Consider the following 25,801-nt stretch of genomic DNA (forward strand, 5'->3'; position numbering starts at 1 on the left):
TTTGGCTGGGGGAAATGTGCATTTAGAGAGGCAAATCCAAGGCAAAACCTCCCATGCGTTTTTGCCCGAAATGTTCTCTTCGCAAGGGTTTTTTTCTTTTTTCTTTTAAGTCTTCCAGGGCCGGCTAATATTCCACAGAGGAAGTCTTTGGTCTTGAGGATGCTCCGGGACTCGGGAGCCAACGGACCCACCCACCAGCCAGAGCCACGCCTTGCCCACCTCTCCCTGAAGCCCCAAGCTATTTTGAAGGCGTCCTTTATTTAGCATGCAAAAGGCAACGCCAAAAATGCGGAGCCAAATGCACAGCAAGGGGTGGGGGCTGCCTGGAGGCAACTCAGTCCAAAAGGACAGAAGAGGACGTTAAAACCCGGGGACAGATCTTCAGGGCGAAAAAGGTTTCGCCTTGGGTTTGCCCCTCTCTACATGCACATTTCCCCCAGCCAAATCCTCAACGCTCAACAATCAGCCCCCCATGCAGAGCTTGGAGAATCCAGATGGGGAATAAATCAAAAGACCAACGAAGAATATGTGAGAGAATGGGAGGCATGGATAACAGATCGTGAAAACTAATTAAATATGGGCAATGTTATAGGCCATGACTTCGTCTAATTCAATTGATTAATGTTGAAAGAGTAAAGCATTCAACAATTAAAGTATTTGGGAGGATGGTAGGTAGCTCATAGAAACGATACACGGAATTATAGCGAATTAGAAAACAAATACAGAGGGGATTATATAGATAATAATTTGATAGAGGAGGGGAGAGGGGAAGTCAGAAAAAGTCAATACTGATTAGGCTGGTTAGTTTGAAATGGTTTTATGTAACTCTGAAGATGACTATATTGAAATTGTATGTGACTTAATAATATATATATATATATATATATATATATATATATATATATATATATATATATATATATATATATATATATATATATATATATATATATATATATATATATAAAGAGAATTCAGATGGGGAAAAGGTGCCTTTCGAGAGCGGCGGATGCAAGGCGCTTCAGGGCAGCCGGCATCGCGCTGCCTTGGGGGCCGACCGAAAAGGCTCGCTTGCATTTCCCCAGCCCCACCGCCTGCCCCGCGGCTCCTCCCCAGCCAGCCCCAGCCAGGAGCCCCCAAGCAGCCCGCTCCCAACCGCAGGCCCCGGCGAGGAAACCTCCCCCGCCGCCCCGCCGCCGGAGCCGCTCCGGAGGGCAAGTGGGCGAGCTCCCGCCTGCATTGCAAGCCCCCCCCCCCCCCGCCCTGGCCGGAGCCGCCGCCGCCGCCGCCTGCAGCCCGCCCGCGCCCCGAGGAGCCTCCCCGGCCCTCCCTTTACCTGCAGCCGCCCACGGGAGGCGAGGCGAGGGGCCGCCCGCCCGCCCCTCACCCGCCGCCTCGCTCCGCCGTGCGCCAGGGGCCGCCGGCCGCCGGCCAGCGCGGCCGCCGCTGCTGCATCGTGCCCCGGGGAAAGGAGGCGGAGGAGGCCGGCCGGCCGGCGGGCGGGCTCCCTCCTCCTCCTCTTCCTCCTCCTCCTCCTCGGCGCCTCGCTTCTCCTCTCCTGCAGCCGGGGGCCGGGCGCCCACCTCGTGGCGGCCCGGAGCGCGCGCCCAGCCCCGAGCAGCCCGGGAGGAGGAGGAGGAGGAGGAGGAGGGGGGGCGGGGGAGCCAGAGGGGCGGCCCCCAGAGCCCAAGGGCTCGGCCGGGCCAGGGAGGAGAGGCCAGGGCCTGCGCCGAGGACGCTCGGCCGCCTCCCCGCCTGCTCCGCGGAAGCTTGCGCCTGGCCGTTGTCTCCCAGCAATGGGCTGCGGGGCTAGTTGCGGGACTCTCGCTCGTGGGGATATTCCGGCATTCAGCAGAGCAGCAACGGGAGCGACACGTGTGCGTGTGCGTGCGTGAAAATAAAAAGGAGCAGCCGTTTGCTCGGATCAAACTAAAGTGCGTTTATTGTTGAAACACACGTTGGACGGGAAAGGACAAACTCGGGTTCTCTCTCCTGATCTACCTTGCTAATTCTCTAGGTATAAAAGGGCGTCTGCCGTCCGCTCCATCTTGGGGTGGGAAGGCCTGGAGGCCGGCTCCTAGATCTTGCTTGGAAGATGGGCGAAAAGGGAGAGAGAGAAGGGACGTTGCCCTGACAATACATCCTCTAAACATCAAAGGGGCAGGAAATGAGGGCAAGGTGTAAGATGACCTCCCCCTGTCCTGTCTGTCTGTCTGACTTTGTGGTCAGTTCCCCCTCTCAATGGGCAGGCGAGTGACCCCGTCCTCGAAGGGCAGAGCTTCCGACACTAATTCGGCCTCACGGGAGGCCAGGGCCCTCTTCGCTATCGGGGGAGGTTTGGGGGCGGAGCCTGAGGAGGGCGGGGTTTGGGGAGAGGAGGGACTTCAACGCCCTCGAGTTCAGGGGCCCGAGACGCCTTTTTCTGCAGGTGAACTGATCTCTATCGGCTGGAGGTCAGTTGTAAGAGCAGGGGATCTTCTGCTATCGCCTGGAGGTTCAGAAAATCTAGTCCAGGAGCTAAAAAAAGAAAAAAATCTTAACAAAGTGCAAAACATTTATCTAGAAGGCTACATCTCCCACTGGGTCGCCGTGTTAGTCTGTCTGCAGTAGTAGAAAAGGGCCAGAGTCCAGTAGCACCTTAAAGACTAGCAAAAATATTTTCTGGCAGGGTATGAGCTTTCGTGAGTCACAGCTCACTTCTTCAGCTCACTGAAGAAGTGAGCTGTGACTCACGAAAGCTCATACCCTGAAGAAGTGAGCTGTGGCTCACGAAGGCTCATACCCTGCCGGAAAATATTTTTGTTAGTCTTTAAGGTGCTCTTGCTCTTTTCTACTGCTGCTACATCTGTACAACATCAAAACAATTGTACAAGGTAAGGATATCCCTGAGAGGTGAAAGACACTATTACAAGTGAAACCAACCAACCCAACAAATACAATGAATTCTCAAAGAAGTCTCTCAAAGAGTACGTGTGTCATCATAGACCATATTGCACAGACAATTCACTGCGTGTTCTTTAGGATATGCAGCCCGTAGTTCACAATGAGGACACGGCCGTTTCAAATTCTTAATAGTCAATTCTTCTTCAGTCCTTCAAAGATTAATTGTGCAAAAGGTCTACATATTCACCATCAGAATATACAATTCCCAAGTAGGGTAATACTGAGTGTAGCAATGTCCTCTCTGGGTCTTACTTAGGAAGACAGGAGAACCCTTGAGGTCCATTGATCATATTGTGTGAGGTATTGTATACCCTTATAAACTTGAGATACTATAGCAATTCGCAGTGATGATAAATATTTTGGAGACCAACTGATGAAGCAATTTTGCGAAACATACACCGATCTAGAGGTGTCGTCTTGTTGACTGGACTCTGCTTGCTCCATTTTCTCAATGGAAATGCGGAGTGCACCGGCTGGGCACATTCACGACTTTGGAATAGTGGAACTAGCTACAGCTTACCACTTCCTTGGAACCACCTTGAAATACCAAAGGACATATTCTTTCATGAACTTTGTTCCCCTGAGAAATTGACAGTTCTTTATTCATGTTTGACGTTATGTAATTTATGTTTTGCATTGCAGAGAGTTATAACAGATCTTATAAGTATTCAGTAAACTATTGTATCATTGATTCTAAACTAGAGCCTTTGTGCTGCTTTTTGCTAGCAACCTCCAGGTGGTGGCTGAAGATCTCCCGCTATTACGACTGATCTCCAGGTGACAGAAACCAGTTCCCCTGGAGAAAACGGCCACTTTGGTCATTGGACTCTATGGCATTGAAGTCCCTCCCCTCTCCCAACCCTGCCCTCATCAGGCTCCACCCCCCAAATTTCCAGGTAATTCCCAAACCAGAGCTGGAAACCCTACTCCCTCCCCACCAGATGCTACCCTGTCCCAACCCAAACATCATATGAAAACAAAGCCATAGGTGACTTGTTGCTTGGCTCCAGGATAGCTCAGGGTTGGGAAGTACCTGGAGATTTAGGGGTGAAGCCTGAGGAGGGGAGGGTTTGGGGAGGGGAGGGACTACAGTCAGGTATAATGCCATAGAGTCCACCTTCCAATGCTGCTATTTTCTCCAGGTGAACTGATCTCTGATGCCTGGAGATCAGTTGTAACAGTGGGAGAGCTCCAGCCACCACCTGGAGGTTGGCAGCCCTACTCCAGGACCCTCAAGATGTCTGGAGTCCCTCCCCACTCACACACACAGAGTGACCCATGCTGTAACATGTGCTCTCCTAGAACTGATTTTTTAAACAGAAGGAGCTTGCTGCAGAAAACCCTGGTAGACTCTACCTCTGATTCTATGACAGAAAAAAAAAATACGTATGAGAAACATGGTCTAGAATTGGTGACTAAATTATCCAAATCTTGATCATTAGAACGATATATACATACACAGAGACCACAGAGTTCCATCATGTTCTAGTGTGACCAAAAAACAGACTCCAGGCAATGCACATGATATGGAGGCTAGGCTATGAACAGGGTATGCAGATCTGGGGGGCATAAACAGGGAAAGGCTTACTTCTCAATAGTTTCCATTAAATGATAGGGGAAGAAGGTAAATGGGCCACATTCTGAGACAAATGAGGCTGCCTTATAGTAAACCAGACTACCGTTTCTGACTAGCGGCTGCTACCCCTGCTGACAGAGTTTGTTTAGCTGGAGGTGCCTGGTATGGAAATTAGGGCCTTCTGCATTCAAATCAAGTGCTTTACCTGCACAGGTGCACCTCCCAGAATAAGCAACTAAATCTGCCTCTCCCCTCAAATTCTAGGATCGCCAGGGACAGGAAGCAGGTTTAGAACCCCTCCCCAGTGTTATTTATTATATTTATAGCCCACCTTTTCCTGAGGCTCAGGGCAGTTCATCTCCACAGGCCTTTCATCCATTTAAGTGATTGTCGCTTACTCCTATGGAGAACAACAGGGACAGCACTACAGTGGAAACAAAACCTGCCCACCCACACCCCTAAAGTGAAGTGTCCTGACCCTCATCATCAGCGAACCTTCTGGGAGGTACAATGTGTGTATGTGTAAAGTGCCATCAAGTCACAGCTGACTTGTGGCTGTGGCTCAGTGGTAGAGCATCTGCTTGATATGCAGAAGGTCCCAGGTTCAATCCCTGGCATCTCCAGTTAAAGGGACTAGGCAAGTAGGTGATGTAAAAGACCTCTACCTGAGACCCTGGAGAGACGCTGCTGGCCTGAGTAGACAATACTGACTTTGATGGACCAAGGGTCTAATTCAGTACAAGGTAGCTTCATGTATGTTCATGTGACTTATGGTGATCCCTTATGGGGTTTTCAGGGCTAGAGACTCACAGAGGTGGTTTGCCATTGCCTTCCTCTGCATACCGACCCTGCAATTCCTTGGTGGTCTCCCATCCAAATACTTACCAGGGCCGACCGTGCTTTATATTCCAAGATCTGATGAGATCGGGCTATCCTGGAATGGGCTTATCTGGCCTTATCTGGTGTGTTCTGCAGTTACATAAGAAACTTACATAAAGAATAAGAAACCACATGTCCTTAAGTACTACTGAAGAACACTGCAAGAATTTGTGCTGAAACAGAGGAGAAGATTACAGCTTGTTGGGTTCCCCCCCCTCCCTCAAAGCACTGATGATAAATGTCATAGGAAGATTTCCCTCGCTCTCACCTGTTGCACACATTAAACAAGGCAAAAAGCACTGGGGTGGGGAGAGGGAGAGGAAAACCCTACCATGTCACTTGAGCATCCTTCTCGAAATGATTGTGTCCTTCAATAACCCCTTTCCCAGGGCACCATGTGTTGCCGGAATACCAGCCTCCTCTTTTCAATATGCAGCTTCATTGTGCACGACAGGGACACTGTAGGGTCTCAGTATCTTTGCAACACGAGGACGACGGAGCAGCTCGGAGCGAGATATGCCACAGTTTTCCCAGCCCCCTTTCAGCGCCGTGGCATGAGGAGATCCAGCATTGTGCCGGCCTGGGGGGGGGGGGCTTCTGAGTAAAGGTTAAAAGGTCATGCTCTCTCCTGTTTCTCTGCCAAATCCTTTTGTCTCTCTCCCCCCACTTTTGGAATTGAATGGGCAATTGTCCTTAGGACATTACAGCTTTTGGGAAGTCGCCATAAGGCCAGCAATATGGCAGATGGTTGTTCGTTCCAAATGTTCATAGCTGTGTGAAAATTTGGACTGCACAGCCACCTGGCATATTGCTGTGCTTTCAGCAGCTTTATAAAAGAGTGCGACTTCCTAGGACGTATCCTAGGACACTGGGTTGAATCCAACCAGCTTTTTCGGCTGGTGAAAAAAGGGAGAAGGGAATCCCCTTTGACCAACCCAAAAAGGTATTCGGAGCGTCATGATATTTGCATGGATGCAAGCTATGTGGGGCAGGGCCTGTAGGAAGGAGGAGAATAGGATGAGACTGGATTGAAAAGCTGGCTGTATCCAACCCTTTGTGTTCTTTAATTCAGTTGTTCGTTTGCCACCCTGCCCCGACATTTTATTGCCCTGACATTCTGCCCTGACATTTTACTGAAGAAGAGCACAAACATGTAAGGCCATCCTGAAATGGAAACATATTTATTTATTTGTTCAATTTGTAACCCGCCTTCCCCGGCAAAGACCAGGCTCAGAGCGGGGAACATCAAACATATAATATTAACAATAAAAGTAATAATTCTAAAATTAAACAATAAAACCCAATTAAAAACCCTCAAGGGACCTCAAGGGTCATCTAGTTCACAATGCACAACATTCACAACTACCTTCCTCCCACTGATCCCTTCTCTGTGCCCAGAAGAAGGCAAAAACCCTCCAGAATCCCTGGCCAATTTGGCCTGGAGGAAAATTCCCTCCTGACCCCAAAGTGGCAAGTGGCATTACCCATGGCATGTAAGAAAGGGCACGAGAGCCGAGCACTAACTCATCCCTTCCTGCCCTCCCTCTCATGATCTGCCTCAGTTCACAGAATCAGCATTTCTGTCAGATGGCCATTTCGCCTCTGCTTAAAAACCTCCAAAGAAGGAGAGCCAAAAATGAATGATCCATATCCTGTCATTCATTCCTACTGAATTCATGTTAAAAAAATTGGCATATCTTTGTTATTCAATATCATTGTTTGGCCTAACACTACAAAAGGGGGAATGTGTGGATTAGCATTTATTTATGTATTAAAATGTTTATACCCCACCTTTCCCATCATCAAATGATGGTGCAAAGCAGCTTAGATGTAGAAGTATAAACACCACACAAACATATTAAAAGACACAGTAAATACCAAGACAATGGTCAGAAAATATGCAGCATGTACACAATTTCTGGTACAAAGGTCACTTCTAAAAGCTTCCTTGAACAAAAAGGAGAGTCTGGAACAGCGTTCCAGCGAATGGTGCCATGGTCAAGAAATAACATGATTGAGCCTTGGCAGATCTAATAGACAACTGTGAATAAATGCTTAGGAGAAAGCGCTAGGAAGATTCAAGTTGACACTCATGCTGGAATCGGAAGAGATAATCCTTAAGCGTGAATTTTACTACTGAAATATGCTGTTTCACAGAGACCTAAGAGGTAAGAAGTGAACAAAAAATAATAAGAGAAGATGGCCATAAAGGAAAGCCTTTTGAATTGACCTTCCTACATCCCTGGGGTATTGTGACAACTGAAGAAAGAATGATTACAAAAAGTGTGTTCGATAAATAATGTATCATTACAGCTAGGATGTCTCTTTTGTGTTTCTGGGTAAGAGCTCTTGTTCGTTCAAGCCAACTTTGTCCTCATGAAAGCCACGAATTATCTGAGCGGCTGAACAGTGGGAGACAAGAGTATTTTAGACAACCCATCAGGTACAGTGCTGGAAGAGTTCGTGCTGATCATATGTCATTACTCAAATAACAGTGACTGCCATTCACTCTCAGCTCTGCTTCAGGGAAATCAGGCTATCACCAGAGACTTTATCAGTATGGCAGCCCAGTCTACTTCAAATTCTTCCTCCCCCGCCCCCTTTGCCACACATCTTGCAGTTCTATTCAATACTCTTCGCACTATTAACAGTCTATCCCTGAATCTACCTTACATTTCTTTGAAATCCCTTAAGAACAGATCTGGGAAAGTCATCAATTCTTTGACTCAGCTCTTTCCATAGCCGTTAGTCACATTATAACCACCTTGTCATCTTTAATGGTTTCAATTTCCTTCTGTTTAATTTCCCTCTCCTGTTCCAACCTTTGAGTTGCATAGATGGTATCTTTAATAGGGCCTTTTTTCTCTCTCCAGAGGGCTTTCATGATGAATGCTACCTTTTGTAGTTAGTCCGTTGCAACTGTTCAACGTAGCCAGATTATTTTCCTTATACATTTTATTAAAAATATTTTTTTTTACTAAAGAAGATAATAAAAGCCCTTTTCAGATGTCACAACCACATGTACCCAAGAGCCCACCACAGAAGCGTGTGCTACCTACAATGCTCCCAATTTGTATGGCTGGGTTTTCATCTTAATAGGGTACCACATGTATTTTCAGCTTCAGTGTATACTATGCAAAAGCATGAAGGTTTTGCATACTGTGAACTGAAGCTGAAAATTCACACAGTAAATGCAAATTAATTTAAATTAAACGGCAATCATGCACATCAGGAGGATAGTGTATGCTCCTCGTGCATGTGATTGGAAACCCTCAAATGTAACATCTGAAAAGGGACTTTTTTGAGTAGCAAGAGGTAATGTCTAAATACCACTTCACAGACATTTTGAATGTAGCAGATTTTGGTGTTCCCTGTTTCTGTCTTATAGTAAACTGATATTCTGTTATTTTAGAGAGCAGGTTCTAATAGTACCATGAGCGGTAAGAAGCTGCAGGACAGCTTTATGGGACCCATTTTCTCAGTAGACTGGGCTAAAGATAGGGTAACCAAGGGGAGGGGACTGGAGAAACAAAAATCCTGGGGCCCAAGTCTGCTGGAGGGCCTTTCTGGCCAAATGCATTTCCATTTATTTTACTTTAATGCAGTTCTGGCGTCAGCCACTAGGGGTGAAGGGAAATCTGAGAACAGTAAAAGGCACCCTATCTCCCCTTTCTGCAGGGCTGAAACAAACCGTTGCCTAACAAGATCGTGATTATTTCTACAGTGTAGGACCAGAGCCACCATCCCTCCGAGATACTGAAATGAACAAGACAATCTCCCAAGTCCATAGTTTTGAATTCTGCTTCATTAGGCAGAGAGTTTTATTTATTTATTTTTGCTGTGGTGAGAATCTGTGGTCTGATCCGGTGTAGAACTGAATAGTGGGAAGAGAATCTGAAAACAAAGCTGACTTGTTTCAAAGTAAGGTAACCACTGTGAGGTAGGTGGCAGAGTTAGGATATACAGTGCAATCCTACACAGAGTTACACCTTTTTAAGACTCTTAAATGGATTTAGAAGGGTGAAACCCTTAGGACAGCAGTGATAGTTTACCAAGTATTTCTCCTGCGTGCATCCCTTTAGAGCACATTGTTTAGTGGCTCTTCCCAGAAGTATGCATTGCTTTGGTATACCAGTTGCACCCCGATCTTCACAAAAGACCAGATTTACAGACAAGCAAACTGGGAATATGAAGAATTTTTAAGCTGCGGCCTTCATTGGCTATCCCTCCCCCTCACACTCATCGTCAGGATTAGACAGTTAGGATTAGCCAAGCTGTCTAAAGATTATGCAGCATTATGTTGCATAAGTGTTAAGTATTAATATTAAATATGATCCTCAAGAACTGCAAGCCCTTGCTTTTACAAATACTCATATTGATTTCAGCTGGATTCTTTATATTGTTTTAAGCGGATGAGATCCATTTCTCGGGAAGTGGAAGCTGGATCTGTCTCCATTTTGAAATGGAATTTAATCTCTCCGTCTCCTAACATTGCAGAAATGTTTGATGGAACATAGCCATTTTCCCCCCAAGTACTAGAGGCATCATCCTGGTACGGCAAATACCAGTGCACACAGCTCCCCTCGTACCTCCTAGCTAACCAATCAGCAGACTCTAGGGGAATCTCTCTCTCTCCTGTCTCTTTTCCCCACCCCAATGCAAGTGTTCCCTGCTGCCCATCTCTTTGGCTCTTTCCCTTCTTCTTTAGACCTGTCATTCATGCCTGCCACTTAGGGGTCTGTTTTGTTGTGCAAACTTTCCCCTCTCTCTTATCCTTGCACACCACCTCTCTTTTGCTTCTGTTTTGTCTCCTGAATTATAACTTATCAAGAGATTTGATCCAATCGCCCTCCTCCTCAGGGCTGAATAAAGATTTGGTCTTCCCTAGTCATTATAGTTATTAACTATCTCAGCAAAACCCATTAACTAGTTTAGCAAAATTAGGGAAATGGTCAATTACTACTATTGTGCACAGTCTTTATACTTTCAGTTTTATATGATTACATTTCACCTGGTACTTCCAGCATTTCACATCACATGACCCCTTTATCTGCTGTTTCTTCTTTTATATATTATAAATCTCATAGGCCAAGTCTCCCTAGTGTGGACCAACCGCATTGCATCTGACAAAACTTGTGCCAGAACAAAACCTTGTTAGCTTTTAAGGTGCCCCATTTCTTTTGCCAGCTGTTTTCTCTGGTGTGCCACCACCACCTCCTCTCTCTTCCCCCCACGCAGCTGCCCAAATTGATGTGTGTTTTTTATATCAAGGCTTCACTGCATAAGCACCATATAAAATAAAATCATAAAGGTAAAGGTCCCCTGTGCAAGCACCAGTCATTCCTGAACAGGGCCGGATTTAGGTTTGATGAGGCCCTAAGCTATTGAAGGTAATGGGGCCCTTTATATGTCCAGCTGTCCTTTGTCAACAGCAATATTTATGCAGGCTAGCAGGCGGGGCCCATTACTTACATCATAGGAGCCTACACAACCTACACTGTTATGTAGGTTATATTTTATTTGTTTCTTATCTTATATTTTGGAAATGTACATCCAGTTTTTTTTCCTTTAAATTTTTTTTGGGGGGGGCAAGAGAGTGGGGCCCTAAACTATAGCTTGTTTAGCTTATACGTAAATCCGGCACTGTTCCTGACCCAAGGGGTGACGTCACATCCCAACGTTTCCTAGGCAGACTTTGTTTAGGGGTGGTTTGCCAGTGCCTTCCCCAGTCATCTCACCTTTACCCCCAGCAAGCTGGGTACTCAGTTTACCGACCTTGGAAGGATGGAAGGCTGAGTCAACCTGGAGCCGGCTACCTGAAACCAACTTCCGTCGGGATTGAACTCAGGTCGTGAGCAGGGCTTGGACTGAAGTACTGCAGCTTACCACTCTGCGCCACGGGGCTCTTCAAAATAAAATCATACCTGGATTCAATTTAAGAGATGTGGAAAAGAATGTTGCTGCTTCCTAGTGGGGCTTGGAACTTTGTTTTGATGGACTTTTGCCTTGATTACTTGTAATGCAAGGTATGGCCACCCAATGGTGAAAATATGGCTTGGATCCAACGGAGCATTTTTGCAGATGGAACAGTTTCCATCTGCAGAGCGTGAATTTCTCACCTCCTCTTTCCAGGAACAGTATTCTGTGAGCAGAAACCATTCAGTCCGTGGAAATGCTTCATTGCATCCAAGCCTATGTATGGGAATACAGATAGGTTGCAACTGAATGGATTAGCAAGTAGCTTTTACATGCCCTCCTCTCTCTTCATGTACTGTCCCCAATTCCCCAGGCCTTGAACAGGCACTAGAGCCCCGTGGTGCAGAGTGGTAAGCTGCAGTACTGCAGTCAAAAGCTCTGCTCATGACCTGAGTTCAATCTCGATGGAAGTTGGTTTCAGGTAGCCGGCTCCAGGTTGACTCAGCCTTCCATCCTTCCAAGGTCGGTGAAATGAGTACCCAGCTTGTTGGGGGTAAAGGGAGAAGGCAACGGAGAAGGCAACTGACTGGAGAAGGCAACGGCAAACCACCCCATAAAAAGTCTGCCTAGTAAACATTGGGATGTGACGTCACCCCATGGGTTAGGAATGACCCGGTGCTTGCACAGGGGACTACCTTTACTTGAACAGGGACTGAATTTTCACAGTTGCACTGCTGACTTGCCTTGTATGCCCACTTTCATTCATTCTTGATCCTTTAGTATCTTAAGACCAGTCAGACATGACAAGCTGTACCCATTTCCTTACTGTAAGCTGTACTAGTTGCTGTGCGTGTGGGTGAGAATTGGAGATGTGGGTGAGAATTGGAGCAATGGCAGCTGGTGTCACAGAAGCACTGGTGCCTCTTTTGAGCAGCGTGGCCCATCATGCAAACTTATTTTCAAGTTATTTTTCATTGCTTCATATTCATGCAGCAACCGGCAGTACTAAGACTTTTGCAAGAACAAGATAATCAAAATAAATCATATGTGTGCTATTGGGGGGGGGGGTGAACAGATCTCCTGTTCGTGTAAGTGTGCAAAGCTCCACAGAAGTTAGTTTTCCACAGACGTAATAACCCCTTATATTAGATCTGCTGGCCTCCCTACCACCCCCTCTCCTTTCCAGGTTATATACTACATCAACTGAGGGTGCGGTAGCTGCCTATCTTGGTCAATATGATCAATTGGAATTTAGTCGCCATCTGAGATTCTTGGGGTTTATTTTAAATTAGGATTTTGCTGTTTTAAATTCAGAAATTAACTGTTAATCTTATTGTTTTAATATTATTGATGTGTTTTAAACGATGTTACCCACCCTGAGCCTGGCTTTGGATGGGGAAAGTGGGCTACAAATCGCAAAAATAAATAAATAAAGTGATTGATAATGGACAAGAAAAAAGAGTTGTAAAGATTTGCTGCCTTGCAATAGTATTAATTTGAAATCTTCAAACTCAGGTTTATTCAGTGGAGCTTTACTTCCAAGAGAGTGTGCTTAGGACTGCAAGTGGGTGTGTGACTATATTGTAAGGTTGTTTGTAGGACATCTTCATAGGCGCCAATATCAGTACTGTATTGTGAAATCAGGGGTGCAGGAACTATCCGTGAAAGATACATGCCACCACCTCTTCCTTGGGCATCCCCATGGCGGGAAAAAGGTCAGCTATATAACTTCACAGTTCCATGGACAATCTTTCCTGCCAGTTGTTTGGATCAATAGAGAACTGGCAAATACTAAGCAATGCTTCGTAAATGACAGTCTGTACGCTTACATTTCACTTGTAGGTCAATCACATATTCCCTAGATTTTTTGAAGGGCGTGTGCCTTTGAAAAATGGCAGGTTAAAAATGCCTCCACAAGCTACAATTGAGCAAGGCTTCTGGTCACAGGTTTACCACATGTCTTGTCCCAGATGTTGACTCTGGACATTCTAAACAAGGGTGGGAAGAGGAAGCGCCTCTCACATGTGCTTCCTTTGCCCCTGTTTGGTTAGGATGTACCAAGCTGTGCTCACAGCGCAGCTCTAAACGCATTTTCCAGAAATAAAATCCCATTGAGGCCAGGGGGAATAATTTCCGAGGAGCATGAATCTTTCAATAATCCGAATGCAATGTCTCTTCTCTGTATGATGACGGGTGCATCATAGAAAACAACTGCAGCAGAGCTAGGATTTCTTCTCATAGAGCCTTTTTTCCTGCTTTTTCCCCTTTATATATGATTGTAGGATAAAATATTCTCTTAGGATTAAAAAATATATGACCTTAGGATAAAAAAGTGGGCCACATAAGATCCTCCATCTCAAAATAAAGTAACAGATTTGCCCAGCAACAGAGAATCATTTGCATGTTCCAGGCATTCCATTTTTTATAAATCCATTCCAAGTTCCAACAGAGACTTGGAAAGTATTCATTTTATAATCTTGACAGAGTTTTGAAGCTACATATATTAAAGCAGGCTTAGGACCAAACCCGGCCTTCTGACTCAAGACTGTAGAGTTTAGCATTCTCTATGGTGAGATTCATGTTTCTCAAGAAGCCTGCAAAAAGACTCAATCTTAACTGTAAAAACAAAAGTCACATAATAACATGTATTGAGGCCTTTTATTTGATGTTAGACTTTCAAAGCGAAAATAAACAGATGTATTGTGGTATGTTCATGACTATAAAAATTTTAGTCCAGCATCAAGCTTTTTAAGATGCTATATGCCAGGGCTTCTTAAACTTTTTCCACTCGCAACCCCTTTTCACCTGAGAAATTTTTACGCGGCCCCAGATATATAGGTATATAAAATAGGTATACAAATCAAACATCTACTGATAAAAGGTTAAGAAACCTTTTACTGTTACCAAATTTTTCGCGACCCCCACATTCAGTTACGCAACCCACAGTTTAAGAAGCTTTGCTATATACAATAAATGTAATATTCAAATTTCCTGGCTCTCGACAGTTCATGTTCCAAGCTTGCTATTTTAGCTCTGAATGTAGTTTCTGATATTTAAAATACAGTAATTAGTTTTCTTTTTTTTAAGCTTAGTTTTCCAATAGATGCAGAAGTATCTTGAAGGTGGAAGAAAGTTAATAATGTTCAAATGTTCTTAATAAAATGTGTGCCTTTAATTATGCCTTTTATTTGAGCTAGAAATTATGAATCTAATTACAAGAAGAAATTGTTTGAAAATGTATGACTCACAGTCACTGAGGTTATGGAAATTTATTAGTGGGCATGTTAAGAAATGAGGAAATGCTAATTATATTGTCTGAAACTGATTGGCCTCATTCTTCAAACAGCTAGCAGAGCTGCTGAGTGGATTTACATCTAAAATAACTGAATTCTAAGAACTGAAACAGATACTTTAATTAAATTTTAGAGTAAGGGAAAAAATAAATATTAAACCACACATCCCTTTTTCAGTACACAAGACTTCATTTCTATTGGCCTCCAATAGTTTTCTAAGTCCAACTGGCATTCAAGGAAGCTAAATATTATGTATTGCAGGCGGCCATTGGAAAAAGAAGAAGAATTGGTTTTTATATGCCGACCTTCTCTACCACTTAAGGAAGACTCAAACCGGCTTAGAATCACTTTCCCTTCCCCTCCCCACAACAGACACCCTGTGAGGTAGGTGAGGCTGAGAGAATGTAGCTTGCTCAAGGTCACCCAGCTGGCTTCCTGTGCAGGAGTGGGGAAACCAATCCAGTTCACCAGATTAGCCTCCGCCACTCATGTGGAGGAGAGGGGAATCAAACCCAGTTCTCCAGATCAGACTCCACAGCTCCAAACCACCACCCTTAACCACTATACCCCGCTGGCTCCCAGCACATCCCAGCTGGCTCCCAGCACAAAAACAGCACATCCAATAGATTAGGAGGATAAAGTCTGAAAAAGACCTTTGATGGGTCTTTGCATGTTTTGATGTGCCATTATCAAAACTTGCAAAGACGCATCAAAGATCTTTTTCAGACTTTATCCTCCAAATCTATTTGAATAACTAAGAAGGGAGCAGTTCTTCATTTATTCCAGTAGCAGCTGTTCTTCCCTTAGTATTACTAAACTGATGTCTGAAGTCAGCTGGGAGATGGCAAACAGTCTGAAGCTTCAGCCAAATGGAGGGTCTGTTGGCAGGGCATTTAGCTAGGGTTGCCAACCATCAGGTACTAGCTGGAGATCTCCTGGTATTACATCTGATCTCCAGCCAATAGAGATCAGTTCACCTGGAGAAAATGGCCACTTGGCAACTGGACTCTATGGCATTGAAGTCCCTCCCCTCCCCAAACCCCGCCCTCCTTAAGCTCCACCCACAAAACCTCCTGCCGGTTGCGAAGAGGGACCTGGCAACCCTACATTTAGCTGATCCTGGAATGGGCTGGATGGGGTTGCACTTCCCTCACAGGTCCAGAACCATAGTTTTTTTCTGGATCGAGTCTTGCTCCTCAATTTTTAGGTAGCAGCTATAGCCAGCAATGCCTTTTATCAATTTAAGCACCTATCCCAGTTGTAATCTTCCCCTGGAGAAGTCTGACCTGGCCAAAGTTACACATGCTCTGGTGACTTCCAGATTGAACGACTGGGACATGCAACTCATGGGGCTGCCCTTGGAAAGTTCTTGCAACTGGTCCAGAATATGGCAGTCCTATTACTCACGGAGCAAGGTGGATAGCTGTGTTGGTCTGCAATAGGAGGGGAAGATTTCAACCCAGTAGCACCTACAAGACAAGATTTCCAGAGTATAAGCTTTCGAGAGTCAAAGCTCCCTTCAGCAGACTGGGCAAGCTCTTTTAATCATATTATATTGAGCATGGCACAGTTTCATTGTCTCCCATGTTGTTTCAAGGCCCAATTCAAGGTTCTAGTTTTGACCTTTAAAACAGTTTGGGACTAGGGTGCTTCAAAGGCTGCCTTGTGCTGATGTCTCAGTTACTACATTAACCTTCAAGGAGCAGTCAAGGATGGAGAAATGGGATTGGTGGGGGGTTCAGAACACTGATATGATCTGGCCAAGACATATATTGAATGCTGGTGGGGGGACCTGACACGCAGCTTCTGTTTTCAATGGCAGCCATGCACCCAGCATAACATCTAGTTTGGCCATAGGAACAAATACTGCAACTGTGCCAATTCAACATTAAAATTAGCTCCAATAATGGTGAGAAGAAGGAAAATACAAGACCTGTCCTAACCAGTTGCAGGAAGTTGTATGCTTCTTTACCGAAGTACAATTTTTTTGCACAGAAAAAAAGCCAAGAATGGCATGCTAAAGAGCAAGAAGTGGGAGCTTACATCTTGAATTTATAAACCTTCTCATGGAATTATCATTAGCAGAAGTGTGAGAACTTGCAGATCTTGATATATTTGCCCTTTTAAAGTTCACTTTTCTACTGGTATTAAAAAGAAATTCTTTGTGGGTCTCCAAAAAAGAGCAACTACAGAAATATCATAGTTACTAGCCTTGGTTGAACAAAGTGCTCTGATTCCCAGGAGAGAATTATGTAAGAACATCTGAATAGCTGTTAATCTCTGAAGAACGAGCCAGGTAAAAGCCTCTTTGTACCCTGTGTTAGCCTACAGGCAACGTAAGAGCTTTCCAATACACAAAGTATATCTCTGGCCTGGTTGTTTCATAGACCCTGCGGTTTTTAGGAGCACACCAGGTAAACAAAGGCCATATGTTTCACCTGCTTTAACACAACGGTTTGCAAGATGTTCGCTAAGCAAGCCTATCAGTGGACTTTGTTCAAGACCCGTTTGAAAGTTCCAGCCTCAATAGAAACCACCATGCCTTGCTTCCCTACCCTCAAATGCACACAGAGCAGAAAGAAAGCATAACCCAGGCCATGTTCCTGAGGAACTGGTATGAATGAAACAACCAACTGGGAAGGACCAATCACACAGATATTTCCATGAAAATTATTACTCCAGGTGAGACCCACACAATCAGCTCCACCTATGTGGTTGCTAGGGTTGCCAACTTCCAAGTACTAGATGGAGATCTCCTGCAATTACAACTGATCTCCAGCCGATAGAGATCAGTTCACCTGGAGAAAACGGCCGCTTTGGCAATTGGACTGTATGGCATTGACGTCCCTCCCCTCCCCAAACCCCGTCCTCCTCAGGCTCCACCTCAAAAACTTCCTGCCAGTGGTGAAGAGGGACCTGGCAACCCTAGTGGTTGCTGCATTCATGCATATTCCCACAGGGTGGGATTACATTGTGGGAAACATGACTCCCGCATTTCTATATGTGTGGGGACTGGAGGCCTTTGCAGGAGAGAGCACAATATTGTCAGAACATTAAAGTTCATCTGTTTGCAGACAGAGCCACATTTTATTTGAGTGTCATGGTTACTAGCCATTCCATTGCTTTAGTAATATGTAAATGTATGGAAAGGCTTTACACCATTGACCCAATATAGAAGAAGTGTTTTTATACCCCACTTTTCTCAACCTTTAAGGAATCTCAAAGCGGTTTACAATCACAATCCCTCCTCCCCCCCCCCCACATACACACAACAGGCATCTTGTGAGGTAGGTGGGGCTGAGAGAGTTCTGGGAGAACTGACTAACTCAAGGTCACCCAGCAGGCTTCATGTGGAGGAATGGGGGAATCAAACCCGGTTCTCCAAATTAGAGTCCGCTACTCTTAACCACTACGGTATCCAGAAGTATTCCTCCAGGTCTCAGGCACAGGTCTTCCCCAGCCCTTCTACCCAAAAACCTTTAAAGAGATGATGGGAATGGAATCTGGGTCTTTATTAATGTAAAGTATGTATTCTACCGCAGAACTATGGCACTTCCGAAGACTTCTATCCACATGGCTACAGCAGCTTGAGCAATCATAGACTATGCCCACAGCATCCTGCTGAATATGTTAAACTGCATCCATGCACACTTCAATCATTTTGATGCAAAGTACAATAGAGATGTTAATGGTGCCAGGAAATGTCGCTGTAATAACCAGCATTGTGCAAAGTTAGAACTGATCCATCTCCCGAAAGAGATTAGTAAGAGATTGATGCTGAACAGCAACTATCTTGATAAGCAAAAAAAAGTGTTTAAAAATGAATTGTGAAAACATTGTGGGGCTCCATGTGCTAAACCCCATGGGGCAAAGCAGGGATCCCCAAGCACCCCCTTCTGGGGTCTGCTTGATGGACTGAGCCAGAACCAACACAGGGCTCCAGCACCCAACCCTGCCAAGAGTCCCAGAAGGATTCCAGGGTTGATATGGCTTAGTTCATATTCCTTTTTATATAGGCCAAATGAAGAGAAGAGACCAATTAGGTTAAACTGATTTTAAAGAAAACATCTTGGGGGGGGGGAGGGGGGATAATTCTGTGGTGTCTGTTTGAAATGCCCGAATATTTAAAATCAGGATACTACTTACGAATAATGTTTGTAACCCTTTGGTTTAGTGTGCCAACTGCAAATTATATATTGAAATTTAATGGGCAGCAATCATTTTATGTGGGTTGTACACCATTGGCCTTCTTATTCTTCTGGTTTAGAAGAACAAAGCTGACCTCGCTAGCTTGAATATATGTGTGTGTGTGTTAAGTGCCGTCAAGTCGCTTCCGACTCACAGCGACCCTATGAATGAAAGTCCTCCAAAATGTCCTGTCTTTGACAGCCTTGCTCAGATCTTGCAAATTGAAGGCTGTGGCTTCCTTTATTGAGTCAATCCATCTCTTGTTGGGTCTTCCTCTTTTCCTGCTGCCCTCAACGTTTCCTAGCATGACTGCCTTTTCCAGTGACTCTTGTTGTCTCATGACATGACCAAAATACGATAGCCTCAGTTTAGTCATTTTAGCTTCTATAAGCACAATGTCAAAATGCATAATGTTTCATGGTGATGCAGAAATATTATGATAGCCTGGCAGGCAGATATGCCAAACACGTAAATTCACGTGGCCTTTTCCATTCCACTTGCATGGCTGTTACGTATCACATTCACATCTACAGAGGGAAGTGTGGAAATCCATGCTGAAGGATGCTAGCTTTTTCATTAGTGGTTGGCAGAGAAATGGCCAGCATTAAGGCTCGCAGAAACTGCATGTATTGCATAACAGTGGTAACTAAGCTCCAGCCTCAGCACTTGAGATTCCTGGTGTATCCTCAGAGCCCCAAGAGCCGATTCACACAATACAGATTACACTGGTTGGGTCTGGGATCCTCACCCTGTGTCAGACATCACGGGGAGACACGAGCTGCAGGTTGTCCTCAGTTCCTGTACGTGTGGTGCCTGATTCAAACTGGGATCGTGGAGGACATGGAGAAGGGGCTTTAGCCTTCCCCCATGCCATTTTCCTGAGCTGAAATAGCACAGGGGAAATGCACAGGTTGAACATATGAAGCTGCCTTATATTAAATCAGATCCTTGGCCCATCAAAGTCAATATGATCTACTCAGACCCGCAGTGGCTCTCCAGGGCCTCAGGTAGAGGTCTTTTACATCACCTACTTGCCTAGTCCCTTTAACTGGAGATACTGGGGATTGAACCTGGGACCTTCTGCATGCCAAGCAGATGCTCTACCACTGAGCCTTGGGACACACACGGATTTTCCAAAAGATTGCAAGAAAACTCTTTTGCCTTTCCCCTCTCTTATAAGGGAGTGGTAGAGCAGATGGTCTTGCATGGAAAAAGTCCATGGGAACTCCATTAAAAGGCTCTAACAAGGCTAAGTCCTGGGAGAGCTGCTGCCAGTTGGAGGAATGGGCAGTCCTAGACTAGGTGGTGGACCAAAGATCTGACCCCCAGAAGAGGCAGCTTCATTGGTAATGTCCCTGATCTGCTTGCATTCTTCTTGAATGTGCGTCTTTTTTGGGGTACCTGGCAATTTTAAACTTGGAATCGAAGGAGTACATGTCACAAAGCTGTGAAGAGTTTAATATGCCACCTGTTCAGTCCAAGCACAGCCAGGGCACTGTTAAACTATGAGATTGATTCGTTTATGTCCTGGGATACACCTTTCAAAACTTAACAATAATGTTCGGTAGGGCTGCTACTTGCATCTCTGTCAGAGCAGCCAACTTTGAAAGGTAGGTACCAACAGTGTGCAGAGTGACTCCAGTCTATGCCCGTATGGTTCAGTGGGCTTAGACTGGAGAGACTCTGCAGAGGAGTGCCCTGTAAGAAACACTAAATGCCGCCTCCAACTGACTTGTTTACTTAAAATGTCCTTGGCACCTTTCACCATCCACCAACAGGACTTAAATGCAGTCGCCTTTAATTAAACGCCTGGGCACCAAAGATCTCCAATCTGGACATTTGCAGAGCCTAATGATGAGCGCCAAATAGTGACTCAAGAATGATGCAACGTTTGGACAGGATCCTCCCTTAGACCCTAGCAACACTGAATGCTGGGAGGAGGGGAGGAGTAGCTGCTGCTAAGTGTTGGGAGCCAGCATAGTGTAGTGGTTAAGAATGGTGGTTTGGAGCAGTGGACTCTGATCGGGTTTGATTCCCCACTCCTCCACATGAGCAGGGGAGGCTAATCTGGTGAACTGGATTTGTTTCCCCATTCCAACACATGAAGCCATCTGTGTGACCAAGTCACACTCTCTCCGTCCCTCCTACCTCACAGGGTGTCTGTTGTGGGGAGGGGAAGGGAAGGTGATTGTAAGCCGGATTGATTCTTCCTTAAGTGGTAGAGAAAGTCGGCACATAAAAACCAACTCCTTCTCCTCCTTCTTCTCCTAACAACCATCAGGGTCCAGCACAAATCATAGCTGGGGTGAAACAGCCAATCTTGGGCAATAGATTTTGAGGTACTAATACAAAGCAGAAAAGAAGGGATTTGGTAATCTCTGCCGTGGGCATCAAAATATCTGTGGGTCATCACTTTAGGAAGCATATGGGTTAAGTAAATATACAGAAAAAGGTAATCCCTCAAATTATGAGACCTGTGTTTGGCAGAGGGGAGGGGAAAGGAAGGTGATTGTAAGCCAGTTTGATTCTTCCTTAAGTGGTAGAGAAAGTAGGCATATAAAAACCTACTGTTCTTCTTATTTGGCAATCAGTCCCTGCAGTGCAGTACCTGGTTCAATTCCCCCCTGTACTTGCTGAAGAAGCTGTGCCTTTTTCTTCTTTCTTTGAGGCGCAGCATGGTATAGTTTCTTGGGGAGGAGGTGATAAATCTAACAGGCAGCCTTGGGTTCAAATTTCTGTTCAGTTATGGTATTCAGTGGAATGATCCTGAGCCTAAATTACCATATAGGGCTCTTATGAGACAGCTCTGTGTGCATCGTTCAGAGCTTCTTGGAAACTACTCTCCTGGTACTTGGCCCGCCGTCTGGATAATCCAGCTCAAATACAGAAATTGGTCTGACTCATGAAAACTCACGTTGAACTTAATGTTGTTTGGCTTTAAGGTGCCACTGGACTTTCCTTTTATTGTGCTACAACCAGCTATTATGGCTACCCCTCTGCAGTTAAACAAAACAGCCAGCAGTCCAACCCATGGTCCTTCTCACTTGATACCAAATATTCATAGGATTTCTCATCAGACCGTTAGGGAGAGCTCTAGGAACGGTTATAACAAAACTAAAATTGGTATTATAAAACAAACCAATTCTCTGGGGCACAGAATCCTATTCCAGTCTGTTTTGCAGCCTTATGAGCGCTACAGTCTGACGCTGTTCTGAGTTACAAGTCTCAACAGATCCATTGTTGTTGTATACGCAACGCAGAAAAGGCAAGATCGAATTATGCGTTGCCAACAAAAATTAAAGACCTTGCCTTTGAAAGAAATGTTACCATGCGACTAATAAGCTTTGGCAGTGGGCTGGTAGTTCTGAATAGACAAAACCCATTTGAAGTATTTTAAAATACATCTTCAGCTGCACTCAACTGGAAGATGCAACTTTAGTCCAAATGGTGGGGTGTAGATTGTGTTTTTGAGACACCAAAGCAAAAATCCAAAAAGATACCTTTCAGTTATGACAAGTTTCAAGCCACACATAGTCACAAGTTTAGAAAAAGAGTCAAGTGGTAAAATTAAGCCATTTATAATTTTACTTTCCTTACAAAGTTTTTAAAGAGAGATGGATATTTAAAAGAATATCCTTAAATTTTCCCACACTCGACAAGACAGTCTACCAAAGCATTTTTAGTTCTTTACCACTTTACTTTTTAAGGTATAGTCTGGTCTTTAAAAAGCATTAGGAAACCTGAATTCTCCAGAAAACACAAAAGGTCAGATGATATTTGCATGCTGTTGCTGCTGAATAAGATTTTGATTTTAGCTCATAATTTGGAAAGCTGTATTAGCTCTAAGCCACTTTGAGTCCCCGCTGGGGAGAAAGGAGGGGTATAAAGAAGTAATAAACAAACAAAAATAAATAAATATAAGTAGACAGTAATTTTACCATTGCTGGGTTCATAGTAAAAGGTGTTAAGTCAGCAGTAACAGTTTCCCTCTTATTTTGAGCCATATCCTTTCAGCTATTTGCAAGACCACACACTTGATCATTCATATGAATGAGAAAGAGCTTCCAGATCCTCCCCGCGGCCATGTCAGTTAAAAAGAAGGCTTTTATATCTGTGAAAAGTTAAGAGCTCTTTGGGGAGGCGGAACCCAAATTAATAAGCCATCATTACAGATGGTTGCTAAGGCAACTGCTGCTTTTGGATTTATTAAACCCTCCAAAATCTACCCAGTGTAGTATTACAAACTCCATAGGTATCAGGTGGCCTAATGGGGAGACTCGTTTTGTATGAGGATCGTTATTTAATTGGCTCCTGGGAGAATAAAACACAAACTCTAAATCCACTGAGATTTGTATTAGATTTTTTTTCACTCGGAGAGAATAAGTGCTGACCTTGACATTTGGTATTGTCATAATGTGGTATACCATTTTCTCAGGTAGGACAATACTTCTGGTACTGGGGGAAAACATTTCCTGCTGTGGAGCATTTTCATGAAAAGGACTAGAGGTTTTTAGAATGAGAGCCCAGCCTTGAATAAAAATAACAACATCGCAAGACAGGTAGATTTGAACATGTAGATTATTTAAAAAACAAATACCCTCCAAGATTCACTTTGAAGAGGCACTACTTTCACATTAAAAAAAACAGGAGGTAGAGTGCAGATCTGTGACAGTCACAAGGAAGTTTCAGATGGGCAGCAGTGTTGGTCTGCAGTTAAGATTGACAGGTCCCTCTTCACCACCAGGTACTAGCTGGAGATCTGCTATTACAACTGATCTCCAGCCGATAGAGATCAGTTCACCTGGAGACAATGGCCGCTTTGGCAACTGGACTCTATGGCATTGAAGTCCCTCCCCTCCCCAAACCCCGCCCTACTCAGGCTCTGCCCCGAAATCCTCCCGCCGGTGGCAAAGAGGGACCTGGCAACCCTACATAGAAGTCCTTCCCCTCTCCAACCCCCACCCTCCTCAGGCTCCACCCCCAAAATCTCCAGGTATTTCCCAACCTGGATCTGGCAACCCTAAGATTTGTGCAAAACAAGAAGAGCTCCCTGGTTGTTGTTGTTGTTGTTGTTTTTTAAATCTGATTCATGGGGGGATTTTGTGTGTGGGTTAAGTGCCTTCAAGTCGCTCCCAATTTATGGCGACCCTATGAATTAATGACCTCCAAAACATCCTTTCATTAATAGCCTTGCCTGAGGAACGCAGCTTCCTGGCATCCATCTCATGTTGGGTCTTCCTCTTTTCCTGCTGCCTTCAACTTTTCCTAGAATGATTGTCTGTTCCAGTGACTCCTGTCTTCTCAAATAAATAAATTAATTAATTAAAAAAAAAGAAATGGGAGTTATAAAACCTTCTGTTGGTAAAAGTGTATTTGCATAAACACAGATGCTGCATATAAAACCCCAAGACTGTGTAGTACTTTGGGCTGTAATAATTAAAAACAGCAGTTGATGCTGTGGTAAGGATGGCCCAGGTTAGCCTGATCTCGTCAAATCTCAGAAGCCAAGCAGGGTCAGCCCTGTTTAGTATTTGGATGGGGGACCACCAAGGAACACCAGGGTTTCTGTGCAGAGGAAGGCACTGGCAAACCACCTCTGTTAGTCTCTTGCCATGAAAACCCCAAAAGGGGTCGCCATAAATCGGCTGCGACTTGATGGCACTCTACACATACACAAGCTTAGAGGGGGAAATGGGAGTGGAGGGGAAGGAGAGCCGCCCAGAGGGGGACAATGAAAGTAGAAGCAGCTGTTGGCAAGAGGAGGGGAGGGAATGAAAGGAAGAGGAAGAGGTTTGGGAGGGGGGAAATTGATCAAGAGGAAGCAGAGAGGGAGGAAAAGCAGACGCAAAGGGGAAAGTGGGGGGCAATAAGAATAAGGGAGAAATGACAGCTGAAGGCAGAAAGGGGAAGTGGGTTTGGAGATGTATAATGGAAGAGCCACCAAGAACCAGTGCGGGGATGGGAGCTAGTGTGGGGAGGATTTCTACTGATAGGAGATCTTCAATGAATATAGCCAATATTATTAGCTGCATTTCTTGGTCAGGGTACGCAAACTGGCAGACGGCAGGGCCATGTCCGCACTTACCATTTGCGGCGCCGGCTTCCGCGGGCTTTCCTTGCCTGTTCCCACTGCAACTCACCCGAAGGATTCCGAGGACGTCTCCAGAGCGCAATTTCGCCGCGTTAAGCGCATCCGCTTATACGGCGAATTAAAAAAAATGAAACGTCCTCCATACCCGGTGCCTCACAGTGGGAACATGCATGGGGATCCATTTCCTGCTGCCAGCCAATCCCCGCACTCCCCCTGCCTCCCTTACGCTGGACCAATCGCCATCCTTGCTTGGAGAAGCCGACTGGGCATGCGTGGGAGCGTGCCGGTCTGGGCTTATCAAAAGCAGCGGACAAAGGGGGCGCGGTGGGAACCGAAATTTAAACTCATCTTGGATGCTTTCATACTGGATGCGTGTAAATAGCGAGGTAAGTTGCTGGTGCGTTCACGGGTCAGGTTATGCAAGACAATATAATGTGCTGTAAACGCTTAGCACTGTTACTAAACATTCACGATGCACCAACTATTTCTATTCCTGTCTTTGTTGTTTTGTCTCAGAACTGGAGCTGGAAGCACTATAAATAAATCCTTGTTAAAGACACAATTTTCCATCTGAGTTCCATTAGGCTGGACAAAGCTCATTTGTCTTTCTGCTAAACACGTCACGCAACTATCACAGCGACATCAAATTATTTAATAGGCAGTTACAGAGATCCTGATAATGGATATAATAAGCATATGCTTTGATAAATCATCTGTCTGAGACTGATTCGTTTTAACTGTTCACTGCTCAGAGCTTGATCTTTTTATGTATTAATGGAAAAGAAAAGATAATGATCTGCTGGCAAATACTTTATTAATCATATATCTGTATCTAGTGCTTCCAGATATAGATGCATGTATGTATTTGACATTGGCTTGGATCCCAGGGAGGATTTCTGCAGGTGGAAGGAGACT

General features: G+C 44.9%; 1 non-coding gene across 1 annotated transcript; it reads left to right on the forward strand.

The window, feature by feature from the left end:
- Positions 1-5,073: 5,073 nt before the first annotated feature.
- Positions 5,074-5,142, forward strand: TRNAI-GAU (transfer RNA isoleucine (anticodon GAU)). The gene has a single exon. It is a non-coding gene; the product is annotated as a tRNA-Ile (tRNA).
- The last annotated feature ends 20,659 nt before the right edge of the window (positions 5,143-25,801 follow it).

Source organism: Euleptes europaea, chromosome 9 (assembly GCF_029931775.1).
Source record: "Euleptes europaea isolate rEulEur1 chromosome 9, rEulEur1.hap1, whole genome shotgun sequence".
NCBI lineage: Eukaryota > Metazoa > Chordata > Lepidosauria > Squamata > Sphaerodactylidae > Euleptes > Euleptes europaea.